We start from the raw sequence: 17084 nt of genomic DNA on the forward strand, positions 1-17084 counted from the left end.
TGTCAAAGAGTGTGTTGGAGCCTGTGCAACAACCACACAAGTTGCACATACACATAACACATTTACTAGTAATTAAAATTCTAAAGGACAAATGCTAGTATGCCACACAACTTCATCTCCACTTCATGTGATAAATTTGTGCATGTCTAGTCTACATACATTCATAGCGCTACCGTTCACAATTTACCATACTCCACTTACACGTTATAGATGGGTTCCATGTCCTCCTCTAGGTTCTAGTCCCAGGTGTTCTTCATGGATGGCACGATCCATAGCGGTGGGCAACGGGACTCATTGTCATAGCTTTCTAGTCCGATTCCACACGTTGGAGACTCATCCAAGCTAAAGTAGCATAAATCAGGGATAGCATGTCCCAGCTTGTCGTTCATCCCAAGGTGCGCACTGAAGACACAACCATGCTTCATGAATGGCAGGCCTTCAGTGTCGTGCACAGAAGGTGACATCCGCTTCACAATGGGGTAGCTGTCCCCAATGAAAAGCGAGTACTCTCCAAGAGTGTTCCTCGGCACCCATGTAGCACCATGGGGGTCGAACTTGGTGTCGTTCATCTGGTACACGCGGCATCTTAGATCTGGACACATGGTGACGTACATAGTAAAGGTCCATGCCTAATAATGTTGTGCTCAAATATGGCGGTCAGTAATACTATGCAACAAATACTACTACTCCGCTATATAGGAAGTAAAATAACCGGCTTATTATATATAGCCACTCTTGGCTACATGGATGAGATAGTAAGACATGGAAAAACAAAAATGGTGGGAGCTAGTGGGTTCAAGTCTTCAAGGGCCTAGTTAGCTATACGCGTCCTCCAAGGTAAAAAGTACTCCTACTAGTACTACAAGTAGTACAACAATGAAAGAGAAGGCGAGAGGGTTAAAAAATATAATACTAAATTTTACTACTAGTACAGTAAACATGTCCCAGTTAAGAAAACAAAATAACTAACAAGTACTCCCTTCTTTCCAAAATAGATGACTCAACTTTGTACTAACTTTAGGGTACTACTCTACTACTCTAACACACATCAATGAGAAAATGGAATACCTGGGTAGATGGTGACGGTTCGATCGTGGTAGATTGTGTGACCATGTTGCACATCAGTGGTACCATGGGTAACGATTGCTCAGATAGTTGATCCCAATATGCCAAAGTCAGCTACAAGGTTCCAGGTTAGACTGAATCGCGGATGCAAATGCACATCCAGGATCGGCAATGTTATTTTGATCGGGGGATGACTGGTCCCTGCAAAATAATGGAGTACCGTTAGGGATGCAAATGATGGTTTGTGCATTTCGTTTATAATCTCCCGTACCGTAGGATGGAAACTAGATGAATAAGTCCCCTGCCTTGTCACCACGAAGATGTGGCCTACATGGCACACGGCGTCTTCGAACGTGTAGGGGTACAAATCTGCTGCGGCCAACATGCGCTAGCCTATGCCATTACTGCCTCTTGTATTGATGGCAGTCCTTATGTCGAACATCGCTATGAGATAGTAATCGTCGTAGCCGCGTCGCTTTGTCAGCAGGTCTGCAATTGCTATCTTCTCAATCTCATGTAGGCATCATCATACCTATTTAAGCCCAGCCAGTCCGGAAGGCCGATCTCAATGGTGGACAAGCGGTCTACGGGAACGGCCGCACTCTTGTGGATGTTGTGCAAAATGATGGTGGTATCCGGCCGGAGGTATGCAAGCCAATATTCGTTGGCACCAACCCAGACCTATATATAAGACGATGGGCAGCGGAGAAATTACGGGATGGAATAACTAAGTACTACATGATCAAACTCCATGACTGACCTGCTCATCGGAGAAAATCCGACTACCTCTCAACGTCGGCAACTGTAGCAGAGTCAACGTGCAACCATGGCCAGGGAGCGGTGGACTATTCGAAGGATTGTCCCATAGGAGAACCTTCTCCTCGAGGACGCATGGAAGACCAACAAGCATGGCCTTTTCCCAAGCCTGTTTAGGCACCATCTTAAAAAAGTTGGTGCAAGAAGCACCGAGTCTTGCGGTGGTGAGGACGTTAGAGTGGTGTGCGATTTCTCCTAGAGGATCGTCGTCCAAGGTCTCCCAGCCCCGACGAGGAGGAGAACCGCCTGGCATATCCATGGGAGCAGCGACGAACTGCCTTCTCTTCGGGGGAGGCTACCTAGCTAGGAGGAGATAAGAGCGTAGTAACCGCAGGGCCTCGTCCCTTCGCTAAGGAAATTATGCGGGCACACATAGTGGTATTGCCTCGTGCCCCGTGATGATGAGGCTATTATTTACTAAGTACTCGTACTGTAGTAGTACTAGTACTACTTTCTCAACTAGTATTGCGATGTACTGTACCCTATACTTCTATAGTGCACAACTCTTGAATCTCAGGGCCAAGGAGCTACAGTTGGAAGTGGAGGGTACTACTGTTCTCTAGAACCATCACTGTACTGTCAATGCAGGGAAAGTACACCTGCGTAGTGGGTATTGTACTCTCCATGCTCTATTCAAGCGCGTAGCTAGCCTACTCAGCTACTCCTCTCACGCACACACTAGCAGCCTATTTATCAGCGACGGTTACTGCGGGGGCAGAACATTTGAGTTATTTGATACAGCGAGACTAGGCTTTTCGCTTCCATTTGTGCAGGTGTAATGGATCTCGTTGAACTTTGTTAGTAGTTCCTTCTTTATGAATGAGATGAGGCAAAGCTTTTGCCTCCGTTTCAAAACAAAAAAAATCAAATCAAGAGGAATTTCCTTTATAAAGCCGATAATGGAGTGAAGTCCATGCGTGCAATGCCACAAGCTACAGAATAGTAGAGTACTAGCACTTTACGTATAGAGCCATATTGCATAGTTTCCAATGCCATGCCAGGATTTTCCGGCTCCTCGGGCTTAATTGGGAGGCTCTAGTTTAAATATGCTAGATAATGAGGAAGTTGCAAGCGAGGTGCGGTTAGGGCGAGCACGCAGGCGAGAAACTTTGCATAGTGTGAATTGATATATAGGAGTACTGCTCTAGTACACGAGCCACGAGATGATGAGAGGGAAAACCCGTTCACGTGGCTGGGCTATCCAGTGCATCCAGATTATGGTGCGACACGTCCGTTCAACTTCCAAAGTCAAACTACCAGTGTACAATATTGGCTCGCAGTGAAGTTACTACAGAAAAAAGGACACCATGTGTTCGGCTGAGATCGAACCCACAAAACGAGCTATACACTCTCGCAACCACTAGTAGTACTCGTTGGAGTACAACGCAACCTAGAATTGCCATTGGCACTAGTACTTTGTTCTTTCCAAGAAACCACTAATAATGCCAAGAAACTACTACCACTTGCATATGTGGCAGACTTAAGATAAGACTACCTTATCAACCATTGTACATGCCCGTACCAACCAGCCCAACCAAGAAACGACTACCCTATAAAGTGCTTTTATAGGCACGTTTCAACCCATGTCGTCCCTTAAGTCAACGCCTTCTATTCGATCGGCAAGTTACTAGGCGTTATGACTTGTGGGACCTACATGTCAGTCTGGACAAAAAATCCCCGAGTGACCTCCTACCTCCGGCCCATCCACCTAGTCATCCTCTGCCATGGGACGCAGCTACCGCCGCCGGCAGAAGGCGAGGTCAAAACTGCCGGCGGTGCGGAGCCCATCTTGCGGCAGACCGGATGCCAGCTCCATCCGACGTTCACGGCCGCTAGCTAGCCAAGATAGCACACACCCTGGTGCAAGGTTTGCCAGCTAGGTTGGCACGGCGGTGTGGCGCCTTGCTCGCGCACGCCGCGCTAAGGCCAGCCATCTGGCTCGAGCGAAGGCCAGCACGACGACTTGCTCGCGCTTGAGTCACGCTCGGGCCAGCCAGCCAACCCGTGCGGAGGCCAGCGCGGCGTCCGGCCCGTCTGGCGGAGCGGCGGCCAACTCGCTCATCACTGGCGCCACCGAAGAACACGCATCAATACTGTCTACTGTAATGTTCAGGAAAAATAATGATTTGAGGAGGAAGAACATGATAGAAGGTAAGATGTGGGTCCCTCGTGTCAACGGCCAAACAAATTGTGTTGGTTTAAGCTGCCTCGTCAGCACGGACATGTGGGCCAACCATGTCATAAACAGGTTTAAACGAGCCTAATCGACACTAGTTTTTTGGCGCGGATTTAGAAATTTTGGGTATGTTTTTGCTATTTTTTGTACAATAGTTTCTTCCTACGGCTGGTTGAAAGTGGTAGTTTTTTGTTAAATACTCAACATACTGTAAGTAGGAGCAAATGTTAAGCTTTGGAAGCCAATAAGCATGGCTAGTTACATAGTGCCTATGTGTATGTAACTGAAACTAAATATCAACCATGAGTGACTAATATCTTGATGGAAAACTCGAAACTATGGAAATACTAGCATTTTTTGCATGGTTGGAAATACTAGCAATGTTCACGTGCGTTGCAACGGATCATAATTAGAATAATACCCTAATTTTGATATACATATATCACTAGAGATATATTATGTCACTACTGCAGGAGATTGCTAACGCGAGACTACGATCAAAGACCCTTTGCCGAAACTGTGTGCGATGCAATAATTGCAAATGGTGGTGTAAAAACCATCAAAAAGGTGCAAAATGTTTGTGATGATGTATGCACCAAACATGGTTTAGGTTTTAGTTGCGTGTGCGATGAGGGGCATATGGTTAATCCATTCAAACTGTCTACGATGAGGTGGAACAACAGAAACGGGCAGCCATAACAATGTGTGTGCGATGCAGGACACACGGTTAATCCATTCAAACTGTTTGCGATGAGGTAGAACAATAGAAACGGGCAGCCATATCAATGTGTGTGCGATATACGACATAGGGTTACCTCGGATGAACTGTTTTTTATTACGGAACACAACAGAAACGGTTCAACTTAACAAGATGTGTGTGATATGCAGCATACAGTTCACATGGATAAACTATTTGCGGTGAGCCAAAAGAACACAAATGAGTCGTGTAAACAAGATGTGTGTGATGCGTGGCAAACAGCCGACTCGGAGTATCGCACACGATGCATCTGCAAGTACAAAAAACAAGATGTGTGTGATTCTGTGTGTACAAAAAACTTTAAAAAATGCAAACTAGTTGCTTGCAGTGGCTAGGAGTATCGCACACGATGCATCTGCAAGTACTCGTGTGCGATGATTAGTATGTTACAAATATGTTTGCTTATGTGAACATGTGTGTGAATTTGCAATATGGACAGTTAATATGCAAATGCCTTCTGGACATCGGGCACACGCTTCAACTCAATGAACTGTGTACGATACCAATACTTCCCATGAAAATTTATGAACTTGGGTAACATCATTTGAGTAAGAAATCTGTAGTGGTTACACTATTCGACAAAAGGAGGATCTTTGTAACATGGTTTTGACAGGCTTAACATAGTAACAACTATCACATTTTAAGAGGCTAAGGGCCAACAACCATATGGTCCATATCTACATACTTAACATATATAGTAACAACTAGCACATTTTAAGAGGCTGAGGGCCAACAACCACAACTATCCACTGGAAGCAGCTTGATCACGGCGACTCGGCATCTCGTCAATGAAAAGGAAGAGCCGTCCTGTGCCTTGGTAGAGCAGGAGTACAACAGTGTCTCCAATTTTCCAATATGGATGCATTGTCATGAGAAGCGAGAACTTGTTAATTTGAAGGGTTCCATTTTTGCGGGAAATGCAGTACCTTGAAATCACTTTGGCATTATTAGCAGGCACAAGTGTAATTCGACCACGCCGGGAAATCGATCTAGGAATGGCTACAGGGGGCAATTTCTATTGACATGTAGAATAAAAAACAATTGTAACATATCGTTGAAGATATATATAGTTTATGAGCATCAACATTAAAATAAGACTTTTTACCAGCGCTTTGTGCACACAATTGGTCTTGTTCAGTGTGTGCACCATAGGTCTAATTAACCCCATCCAAAACCCAGCGTTCATACGATGTGCTATCTCTGTCAGATTATCAACAAAGTTTATGACATGCTTCAAGTCCTTCTAGTGAAATTTGGTACGCTTACTATCATACAGATCGTTCACTATACATCCAACATATCCTGCTTAAAAGGTGGAAAGGTATTATTTATTTAGAACATGGCAGAAGAATATATAGTGTGCATAAATTGGTAAACAGAATTTGTTACTGCCTAGGAACGGAGTCAGAATATGATATCACAATTGGTTGCTTAAATAGTGATCAATTGGTTGCTTAAATAGTAATATGACAACATGGAGAAAACTGAAAGGACACTAACCTCGATCAGAGTTTGATCGGCTCATGATGTTGGGGAAGTAAACATCCATGTTAATTAGACCAGGTTGTGGTGCACGCACTAGAATTTTATTGCCAGCTTTCAGTTCATAACACTTAGACATTTTTCTCCAAAGGTCCGCATTAAAATAGGAGTGACCACCTTTATCAAGTTTTACGCTAACCATCATTGTAAACCTATGTTGTGTTGTCAATATGACATCCTAGGTGTCATCAGCAAAGTAAAGCCCAAGATTTCCTTCTACTCCTATTCTTGCAAAGCAAGGGATGTACTGCTTAAAATGAAAATTAAGATTGTAAATTAGATATATTGAAATAACCGAGCAAGATGCAAATATGGGAGTAACTGGTAGAACATATCCATATATAGATGCAAGAAAAGTACAAAAATATAGAATTAAAAATATATAATGTAACAAAGATTTGATGCAAATATATAGATAATGTAGCAACAGACGGTATATGTTCACAAATTTAGGCCATGCCGACCGTGGTAGGTTGAGATTGAACATACCGAGAGCTCCCTAAAGTCATCCGGAATGGTGATATAGAACTTCGTTTCCGACTGGCCACGACCAGAGTTGCCCGATTTGTGCTCGCGCTGTGCACACATGAATGAACACCCACGAATCAGCTAGAACAAAAATAATTCCATGAAGATTTCCGCCGGTTGATTAGCAGCGACGGACGGACTACGATAAGAGATGAGTGAATATTTCGCTAATTAAGTTGATTACCTTCTCCATGAGAAAAATCCCTGGCCCAATCCCGCAGAAAACCCTGGTCGACCAAAGTCTAGAATGTCGGTGCAGGTAGGCGGCGAAAATCGATGGAGGCGAAATCCAGTGCCGTTTGGAGCGCGACCTACGGCCGCCGCCAACAGCCATCGAGCTTAGGGTGCAGAGTTGCAGAGGAGTCCGCAGCGAGTGAGTGGGGATGAAGTGGGTGAGGGTTTTATTTTCCTTTTCCATGTGTGAGTGAACACACACGGTTCACAGAGGCGACGGAGATGAACCGTGTGCGATAGTAAATCACCGAGATTGAATGGGAATCCAAATTTCCTTTGTCTTTCATCCATGAGTTTTTTCTACGATGAACATAAACCTTGCTAATCACCGTGTTCAAATTTGACACTTCTCCGGGTTCATTTACAATATTTAGGGAATTATGTGCATTTTGTAGGCATTAATGCACATAATTCAAATTCAAACAATTGGTGCATGAAAGGGTGCACAAGAATGTTCTGGAAAAACCATACTCGTCGTATTTAGTAATTTTACAAGCCTTTTACCAGGAATGGGCAGAGATTTCAATCGAGTCAACCACAAATGCGTCATTTACTGCGTTATCAACTACAGAACAATGAAATATGTGCTTGAAAAACATGACGGCTGGCATGGTGCCATGGTATGGCCTCACTGTGCCCTGGTTAAAAGCTGAGAAGGTTTGATTTATGTCGTCATGCACGCCCTTCATAAATCAAACCATCACCGAGGAAGTTCAATGCTTTCGAGAGGGAAATCACCAAGTTTGAAGGGGAATCCAAATTTTCGTCCTAATTTGTCTTTCAGATTTTTCCCAACGATCAACATACTGCCTCAAATGAAACGTGTTCAAATTTGACATTTTTCCAAACTCATTTACCATATTTAGGGGATTGTGTGCGTTTTCTAGGCATTAATTATGCACATAATTCAAATTCGAACAACCGGTGCATGAAAAGGTGCACAAGAACGGTCTGGAAAACCATGCTCGTGCTATAAAAAAATGAAACACATGGTTGGAAAACTTTACGCCTGGTGTGGTGCCATGGTATGGCCTCACCATGCCCCTGGTAAAAATTGGAGAATGTTTTTCTTATGTCATGATGCGCGCCTTTCATAAAATGAACCATCATCCGAGGAAGTTTCATGGTTTTGAGGGGGAAATTACCAAGATTGAAGGGGGGGTCCAAATTTCCTTTGTCCACGAGTTTTTTTCTGTGATGAGTATACAACCTGCAAATCACTGCGTTCAAATTTGGCATTTTTCCGGGTTCATTTGCCATATTTAGGGGATTATGTGCATTTCCTAGGCATTAATGCACATAATTCAAGTGCAAACAATCGATGCATGAAAGGGTCCACAAGAATGGCCTAGAAAACCATGATCGTGCCATTTAGTAAATTCTCATGCATTTCACAAGGAATGGACAGATATTTCGACGAAATGTGTGGCTATAGTCAACCACAACTGTTTGTTTGTTGGGTTTTCAACTATAGAAAAAATGTAATAAGTGCTTAAAAACATGACGCCTGGCTTGGTGCCATGGTATGACCTTACCATGCCCTGGTAAAAAATTGAGAAGGTTTGGCTTATGTCGTCATGCACGCCCTTCATAAATCGAACCATCACCGAGGAAGTTCCATGCTTTCGAGAGGGAAAATACCCAAGATTGCAGGGGAATCCTAATTTCCGTCTTAGGTTGTCATTCAGTTTTTTCCAACGATCAACATACCACCTCAAATGCAACGTGTTCAAATTTGACATTTTCCCGGGCTCATTTATAACATTTAGGGGACCATGTGCATTTTCTAGGCATTAATGGACATAATTCAAATTCGAACAATCGGTGCATGAAAAGGTGCACAAGAACAGTCTGGAAAACCATGCTCATGTTATTTAGCACATTCTCATGCCTTTTACAACGAATGGGCAGATATTTCAAGGAAATGTGTGGCAATAGTCAACCATAAACGCGTCATTTACTCGGTTAACAACTATACAAAAAATGAAACACATGGTTGGAAAACACGACGCCTGGCTTAGTTCCATGGTATGGCCTCACCATGCCCTGGTAAAAATTGGAGAATGTTTTCCTTATGTCGTGATGCGTGCCTTTCATAAATCGAACCATCACTAAGGAAGTTTCATGGTTTCAAGGGGGAAATCACCAAGATTGAACGGGGTGGGGTCCAAATTTCCTTTGTCCTTTGTCCACGAGTTTTTTCTATGATGAACATACAACCTGCAAATCACCGTGTTCAAATTTGGCACTTTTCCGGGTTCATTTGCCATATTTAGGGGATTATGTGCATTTCCTAGGCATTAATGCGCATAATTCAAGTTCAAACAATCGATGCATGAAAGGGTCCATAAGAACATCCTAGAAAACCATGCTCGTGCCATTTAGTAAATTCTCATGCCTTTTACAAGGAATGGACAAATATTTCGACGGAATGTGTGGCAACAGTCAACCACAAATGTCTGTTTGTTGGGTTTTCAACTATAAAAAATGAAATAAATGCTTAATAACATGACGCCTGGCATGGTGCCATGGTATGACCTCACCATGCCTTGGTAAAAAATTTGAGAAGGTTTGGCTTATGTTGTCATGCACGCCCATCATAAATCAAACGATCACCGAGGAAGTTCCATGCTTTTGAAAGGGAAATCCTCAAGATTGAAGGGGAATCCAAATTTTCTTTGTTCTTTGCCCTGGAGTTTTTTTCTACGACGAACATACACCATGCAAATCACCGTGTTCAAATTTGGCATTTTTCCGGGCTCATTTACCATATTTAGGGGATTATGTGCATTTTCTAGGCATTTAGCGCATATGTGATGTGAGGGACGTGGATTGTCGTTCAACCACGGCGCATCCAATGGTGCACACACGCGATCCGCGTGGCTGGGGTTCCGGCAAATCATAATGCAACACATAGTAGGCTCAGCACACACTGTTTCTGGAAGCGATGGAGATGAACCGTATGCGATAATGAACGAGCAAAATTGTAAGGGAAGCCAAAATTCTGTTGTCATTTGTGGTTGAGCTCTTGAATGCCACCGCATTGTACAGCTGCCCGGCCCGTCCATCCCAGACCTCTCTCCAGGCGTCGTTCATGGCACCGCGGCGCATAGTAACTGTAAGTGCATCTAGTGCGACCCCTAGTTGGTTTTGGAGTATTGACGACAAACCTAGTTGAGGGACTAATGTGTTTGTGAGAATTGCAGGATAACACAGGTAGAAGTCCCTCATTGATTCGGTTTTACTACCAGAGATGACCCCTAAAAATGTATGAAGACATTGAAGTCAAAGGTGGTATATGAAGATATTCACATTGAAGACTATGACAAGAGAAGACACTATATGAAGCCTATGGAGCTCGAAGACTTAGATCTTTCGTAGTTCTTTTTCTTTTTGTGTTGAGTCATAGTAACCACTGTACTGTTAAGTGGGGTCCAAGAGAACCAGTCAGAATGACTGAAGTGATGCCTAAACCAAAAACCTATGTCTTCGAGTGAAGACTATGAGAGCGAATCTTGTCCAGAGTCGGACAAGTCAGCTTTGCTTGTAGCCCAAGTAAAGTTGCCGTGTGAGTTTGAAATCTGACCGTTGGAACACGTGTCAGTTCCTTAGTGACCCAGGGTCATTTTGGACAAATCGGGTCAGGTTGCCAAGTGGCTATAAATAGCCCACCCCCTACAACCATAAACGGTTGGCTGCTCAGATTGAAAGTACGGCTTTTGTCGTTTGAGAGCAACCCACCTCGAAGCCTTTGAGAGAGAATTCCTTGCGAGGATAAATCCCTAACCACCAGAGCCAGAGAGAATTGGGCATCACTTAAGTCTTCTTGTCTGTGTGATCTGAAGACTTATTACACTTAAGGACTGTGCATCCTCCAGCCGGTTAGGCGTCGCGTTCTGAGCATCCAAGAGACATTGTGGATTGCTGGTGAACGAAGTCTGTGAAGGTTTGGGAGTCTACCTTGAAGACTTACCAGAGTGATTGGGCGAGGTCTATGTGACCTTAGCTCAAGGAGAATACGGTGAGGACTGGGTGTCCTGAGCTGCGTGTTCAGGACTGGGTGTCCAGGACTGTGTGTCCTAAGGTTTAAATACCTAGCAGCTCCAACCAGACGTACAGTTGTCACAGCAACTGGAACTGGTCCAACAAATCATTGTCTTCAATGAGTCACTGGTTTCATCTTCACTTCACTTTACTTACTGTCACTCATTGTGAAGTCATTGTATGTTGCACTATCATTTGTCTTCACTGAGTGACTGCGTGTTCTGTTTGGCTTCACAATAACTTCCTTCCTGATCCTTACTACCTAGCTGCTATTAGTCTTTGTGCTTTCACTTCATTGAATACTTGACTATGGTTTGCCTAGTGTAGTCTACCTTCCGCTGCATGGTAATAGGTTTAATTTTATCGTTTGTCTTCAAAACTTCTATGTTCTGAAGACTTTCATAAAAATCGCCTATTCACCCCCCCCCTCTAGTCGATATAACGCACTTTCAGTAACTGGTAAGGAAGCGATGGCATCCCACCATGCCGCGTTCCTCGCCGCCCGCGATCGCGCGCATGGTAAGGAAGCGATGATATCTCGTCGCGCCGAGTTCATCATCGCCGCCGGCCAGACAGTTACATGGGCGGACCTGGAGGCTATCATGGCCGAATGGGTGGTGGATCTAGAGGTGGCCAAAGCCGCACAGAAGGAGCGGAAAAGGCAGAAACCAGTCAAGAAAAGAGAGTCCCGCCGCCGCAAGAAAAAAGAGGTCGCACGCCGTGGTGAGGAGAGCTTGGCGGAGATTGAAGCATGGTGGGCTGCTGCCTACAAGGCCGAGAAGGAGAACGCTGGCGTCTGGCCAGCATGCCCTGATGGCAGCATGTGAGAAGTAGTTTAAGTTTGTAGTATTAGAGCAAATTACCAGTAGTACTTTAAGTTTGTAGTATTAATGTAAAATGTCGGTAAGAGCATCCTTTGAGGGCTTTGAGCATTGATTAGCATGTGTGCCCGTGTTTTTTTTGCGTTAATCATTAGAAGATCACAAAACACACGGTTTCTATGCCGTACCCGTCTGCGTTTTTGTGTTAATGACCCATAAGTCAGTTACCTGTGTGATATTTCCTAATAAACCAGGCGTACCATTGACCGAAAAATTCAAGTACATGTGTACATTTTTTTGGAGACGAGATCTGCCAACTTTCTTTTTTCTCGCACATGAGTATTTTACGCGCTTCGTCTATGTTGTGTGTTTCCCCCGCCCAAGTTTCAAATTTTGCACCGAAATTTTCATTAGGCGCGCGATTTTAGAATTTATTCCTCCAACCACATCCTCTTCCCATCAGTATCCCTCCTCCTCACGCCTCCCCCTACCGGCATCTCAAACCGCCGCCGCCGCAACCATAACTTCAACCACATCTATGTTCTGCTCGGATCTAGTCAGGTAACCCATTGATCTCTATCACGTCCCCGACCTGATTTCTTAAATGGCGCCTGCGAAATATCCTCCCTCCAAATCCCCCCTGCCAAGAGCTGATGGCGGTCCATGGCATGATGGTCGATGTGCATGTTGACCCGGAGGAACACCTCGCCTCCGCCGCCACCGCCGACATGGTGCAGGCTCTGGCCTAGATGAAGTCCCCTAGCGACTACCCCCCAGGACTTAAGAGGTAAGATCGGACCAGCTAAATCTTACCAATACCACTTTCAACGGCAATGATTTGTACGGTTGATGTATTAAGCATGTCCGTGCCTTGTTTATTTCAGTACTACACACTGTGTGATGTTCAAATATTACCGTGTCCAGCTCAATTTCACCAATACCAGCAACAAACCTACAATACATGACTCAGGATATCACTAGAGATGCTGCCCATTTGCTATTTTTAGTGGATGCTAACCCTGTTGCACTTAACATGCCTGCCCATGTACTTACGCAGGGTCATAACGGCCGATGCTTTTGTTTGCCGTCGAGGTGAGCTGCATCCCATGGCTTACAGTATTTCACATAATTTGTGCAGTTACAGTATAACTTCTACCCATTTACTGGTTGCCTGTAGGTACACATGTCAGTGGCACTGATCGACGCTTCGACCCGAAGGAATAGCTCGCCTCCGCCGTCGCTGACTTTGGGCGAGCTCTGGCCAAGATGAAGTGCCCCAGTAACTATCTCTCAGGACTTACCAAGTATGTACTCACCAGTTCAATCTTACCAATACCAGTTGCAATTAATGGCTATGTTCTATACGGTCGATGTATTAAGCATGTTCTAGTAAACATGCCTAACACGTTTTTTCTACTGTCCCTACCTTTTTATAGACATCTAGGCCATTCTCTGCTCTGGCAGCACCTGCCTTGGGATGTTTAACTATGCCAATTGCATTTTTATCAGTACCGGTTTCAATGTCTATTAAGCCTGTTGCAATTAACAATTGGATCCATTTTAAACAGTAGCATTCCAATGGCTACAAACTTACAAAACATGACTTAGGTTGTTGTTAAGCCTGTTGCAATTAACAGTTGTATCCATTTTTTAATATGTCCATTTCTACCATGCTACTCTCCGTAGTGAAGATATACTAGAGATGCTGCCCCATTTGCTATTTTTGGTGGATGCTAACCCTATTGTACTTAACATGCTTGTCCATGTACTTACGCAGGGCATAATGGCCGATGTTGTTATTTGCCATCAAGGTTAGCTGCATCCCATGTCTTACAGTATTTCACATCATTTGTGCGATTGCAGATTAACTTCTACCATTTACTGGTTGCCTGTAGGTACACATGTGTCGGTGGGAACGACACCTATGGGATCACAAGAATCCCTACTACGGTTGCGGGGCGTGGGGTCATGAGAAGAGCGGATCAAACAGATAGCACACGGTTCGTTTATCCAGGTTCGGGCCGCGAGGATGCGTAAAACCCTACTCCTGCTTTGGTGGATTGTATATCTGTGTTCTTGAGCTAGCTATGGGGCGTGAGGAGCTCCAAAAAGCCGAATCCTCCTCCTGGTCGCCTCGGGCCTGCTTTTAGAGGAAAGGGGTTGCCACAGTGGCACACAGGAGGTGGAAAGGGTACAGTGATGTGAGGTTATCCCTTGCATTACATGACAAGGTGCATTCAATGTGTCTTGCCTAGGTGTCCTTGCTTTATCAGGGACGGGGGAGAGCCCTGTCTCGTCCGTCGCTGCTCCCTCTCGTGTCAACACGTGCCCTGGCCAGCGGCGCCCGCGGTGCCATGTAGGCAGGCAGGCAGCTGAGGTGGCGCAGTGGTGGGTCTCCATGAAGATCCGCATGCCGCCACGCAGGTGCCTGCCCAGCTGGTTGGGTTGGCAGCTGCATGTGAACGGCGGTGGAGGTTTGACTGGCGTGGGCCTGATGGTGGCGCTGCGGGTGTTCTTGGCAAGGGCCATACCGGGGCCCCAGCAAGGGTCTTGACGTGGCGCCTGCTGTCATCCCCGGCAATGCTTTTGCCGGGGGCCTTGTGGTCCTCCTTGGCTGGGATCTCGACAAGGATCATCATCTTCTAAAGGGTGTACCTGATCTTGAATGTCTTCACAAAGATCCGCATGCCACCATGGGGATGTCTCCCGAATCCTTGCCCCATGGGGGCAGTTGACTCAAGGGTGACTTACTCCGTAGGTGTGGGGCGAGCTGCCACGGCAAGGGTCTTGCCGAGTTTGCTAAAACCGCCTCCCGGCAAGGATCTTGCTGGGGGGTCCGCTTCGTCCCATTTGCTCTTTGTGGTCTTGGTCTTGGCGTCGTTCTGCTTCTCCTGAGCTTCGGCCTTACCTTGGCTCACCTCCCTTGCCTTGCTCAGTGTGGTGGTGCCCGTGGCTCAGACTGCCCGTGCACAGTTATAGGGGTACAAAAAGTGTACCCCTCTTTTTGTACACCGACAGGAGCCCCTGGGCCTGGGCCACACATAAGCGCAATCGCGACGTTGGGCTAGGCCCAAAAACGGTGCGCGGCAGGTGGGGCGGTTTTTACCGCCGTAAGTTTCTTCGCGCGCTGTGCTTCCCATGCTTCCCGCGTGTGGCACGGCGTGGGGAGGCGTGTGTGACGTGCGCGGCATGCGTGGGGCTGAGCTCTACATGCATGCATCATGTCATAGTAAAGGGGGCGGTTCGCGCCCTCCCCATAAACGGAGGGAGGCGTGGAGGCGCGGCTCATTTACTGAACTGGGCCGAGGCGTGGTCTTCAAGGCGTCCACTCCCTACAATCACGGGGTGGGGAGAGGTCGCCTCACCCGTCGCCTCAGTCCTGCACGCCTGCCATGTGGCTCTCATGCGCTTGGGGTGGCGAACGGTGGAGGCGGGAAACCGGGCCACCGTGGCCTGGGGCGGCGGGTCGGTCCCAGTTCCCTGCGCCTTCCGCGTCTTCATTGGCTGAGCGGGGCGGCCGAGCCCCCACCCTGTACCTTTATAAAGAGCGGGAGGGGGGATGGCGTCCCGCATTCCTTCATCTCCTCCTTCGTTCAGCTTCTGCTCCCCTCTTCCATCCGCCATGGAGAGAGGGAATCCTGGTCCTTCAACGGTGGCGGCGAGGGTCGCCGCTCGACAACGCATGCCTCCTTCTCCTGTACCCGCATTGCCAGAGCCAGCCGCGAGGGGAAGGGGGAGGGGGCGAGGCCGAGGCGCTCGGGGAAGAGGAGGACGGGGCGACGCGCCGGCCTCGCCTCCGCCAGCAGTTCCTCCCCCCATGGAGGGCCACGTTGGGGATGACCCTTGCGAGTTCTTCGTCAGGCTGCGCCGGCCGCCTCGCAATCGCCTTCGTCTCCCGACTCCATTCGCGCGGGAGATGGAGCTGGATCCGCCGGAGTCATTGTGGCTACACATGAGGGGCTGCGGGATCAGTGGCACGCGGGCCCGCATCGACTTCCCCGCCCCTCACGTGATGTATCTCCATCGGGGATGGAAGACGTTTGCCCATATCCACCGCTTGACAGAGGGGCTCACTCTCCTTTTTAAGCTGATGGAGGGTGGCCTTCTCTCCGTCAAGGTCTTCGGGTGCTTTGGGACCCGTGCAAGGTGCTTCATGGAGAGCTCTTCTGATAGTGAAGACTCCTCCTTGGGCGGGAGTGACGAGGAGGACAGCGGCAGCGACGACGAGGGTAGTAGGCGGCAGGATGACGGGTCCGATTAGGTGTCAGGTGCCGCTCCGTGCGGCACCGGCGACCCCATCATCCGTGTCGCCGGCTCCCTGAACTTCTTGGGGTCGACTCCTTGGGCGGCTGGCGTTGGGAGGCTGCGGAAGAGGAAGAGGGCGGGCGGCAAGGCCGTCAAGTCGGAGTACGCGGGAACCGACGCCTTTGACGCGTGCTGACGTCCTGCCGCCTCATCTTCGAGCTCTGCTTCCGGCGCCGCCATCACCATCCAGCCTTTGGACGGCCACCAAGATGTTCTCTTGGTGTCTTCTGCCACCCGTAGCTCGCCTAGGCGCTCCTTTTGTCTCTTTCGCCTCCTTGACCTGCCTCCTGAGGAGAGGGACAAGAAAGGGATTACAGGCACCTTATCTCTTTTTAGTTTGTAAGCCTTCGGGCCTTTGTTGAATTTGAAACTTGTAATCCCATCATTCATGTTTTTCATTCCCTATGGACTGTACCTGAGTGGAATGTTTTTAATGAAAAAGGGATGCTTGCCAGGTCATTTGTTTGCGGGTGGAACCCACGACAAGGAGTAAATCCTTGATATCTTCAAGATAAACATTTCCTTGCCCGGCAACAGGCCTTTCCGTCTCCCCACTTCGCTCGACCTTCCTCACGCCTTTTGCGGAGGCAGGGATGAGGCGGGTTCTGGCTCCTTGTTTCATCCTTTCGCTGCCGCGACTATGACCAAACTTGGCCCCAGGAATGAGCCCTAGGGCCTAGAGTTATGGGAGCATGGTAGCTTAGGGGAAAACGAGGTTTCACATACCTCAGTCCATAATGGAATGCATGGTAAGGGATGAAGAACTTATCTAAAGATGCAGCCCCCGGCAACCCTG

Source organism: Triticum dicoccoides, chromosome 5A (assembly GCF_002162155.2).
Source record: "Triticum dicoccoides isolate Atlit2015 ecotype Zavitan chromosome 5A, WEW_v2.0, whole genome shotgun sequence".
In the NCBI taxonomy this organism is placed as follows: domain Eukaryota; kingdom Viridiplantae; phylum Streptophyta; class Magnoliopsida; order Poales; family Poaceae; genus Triticum; species Triticum dicoccoides.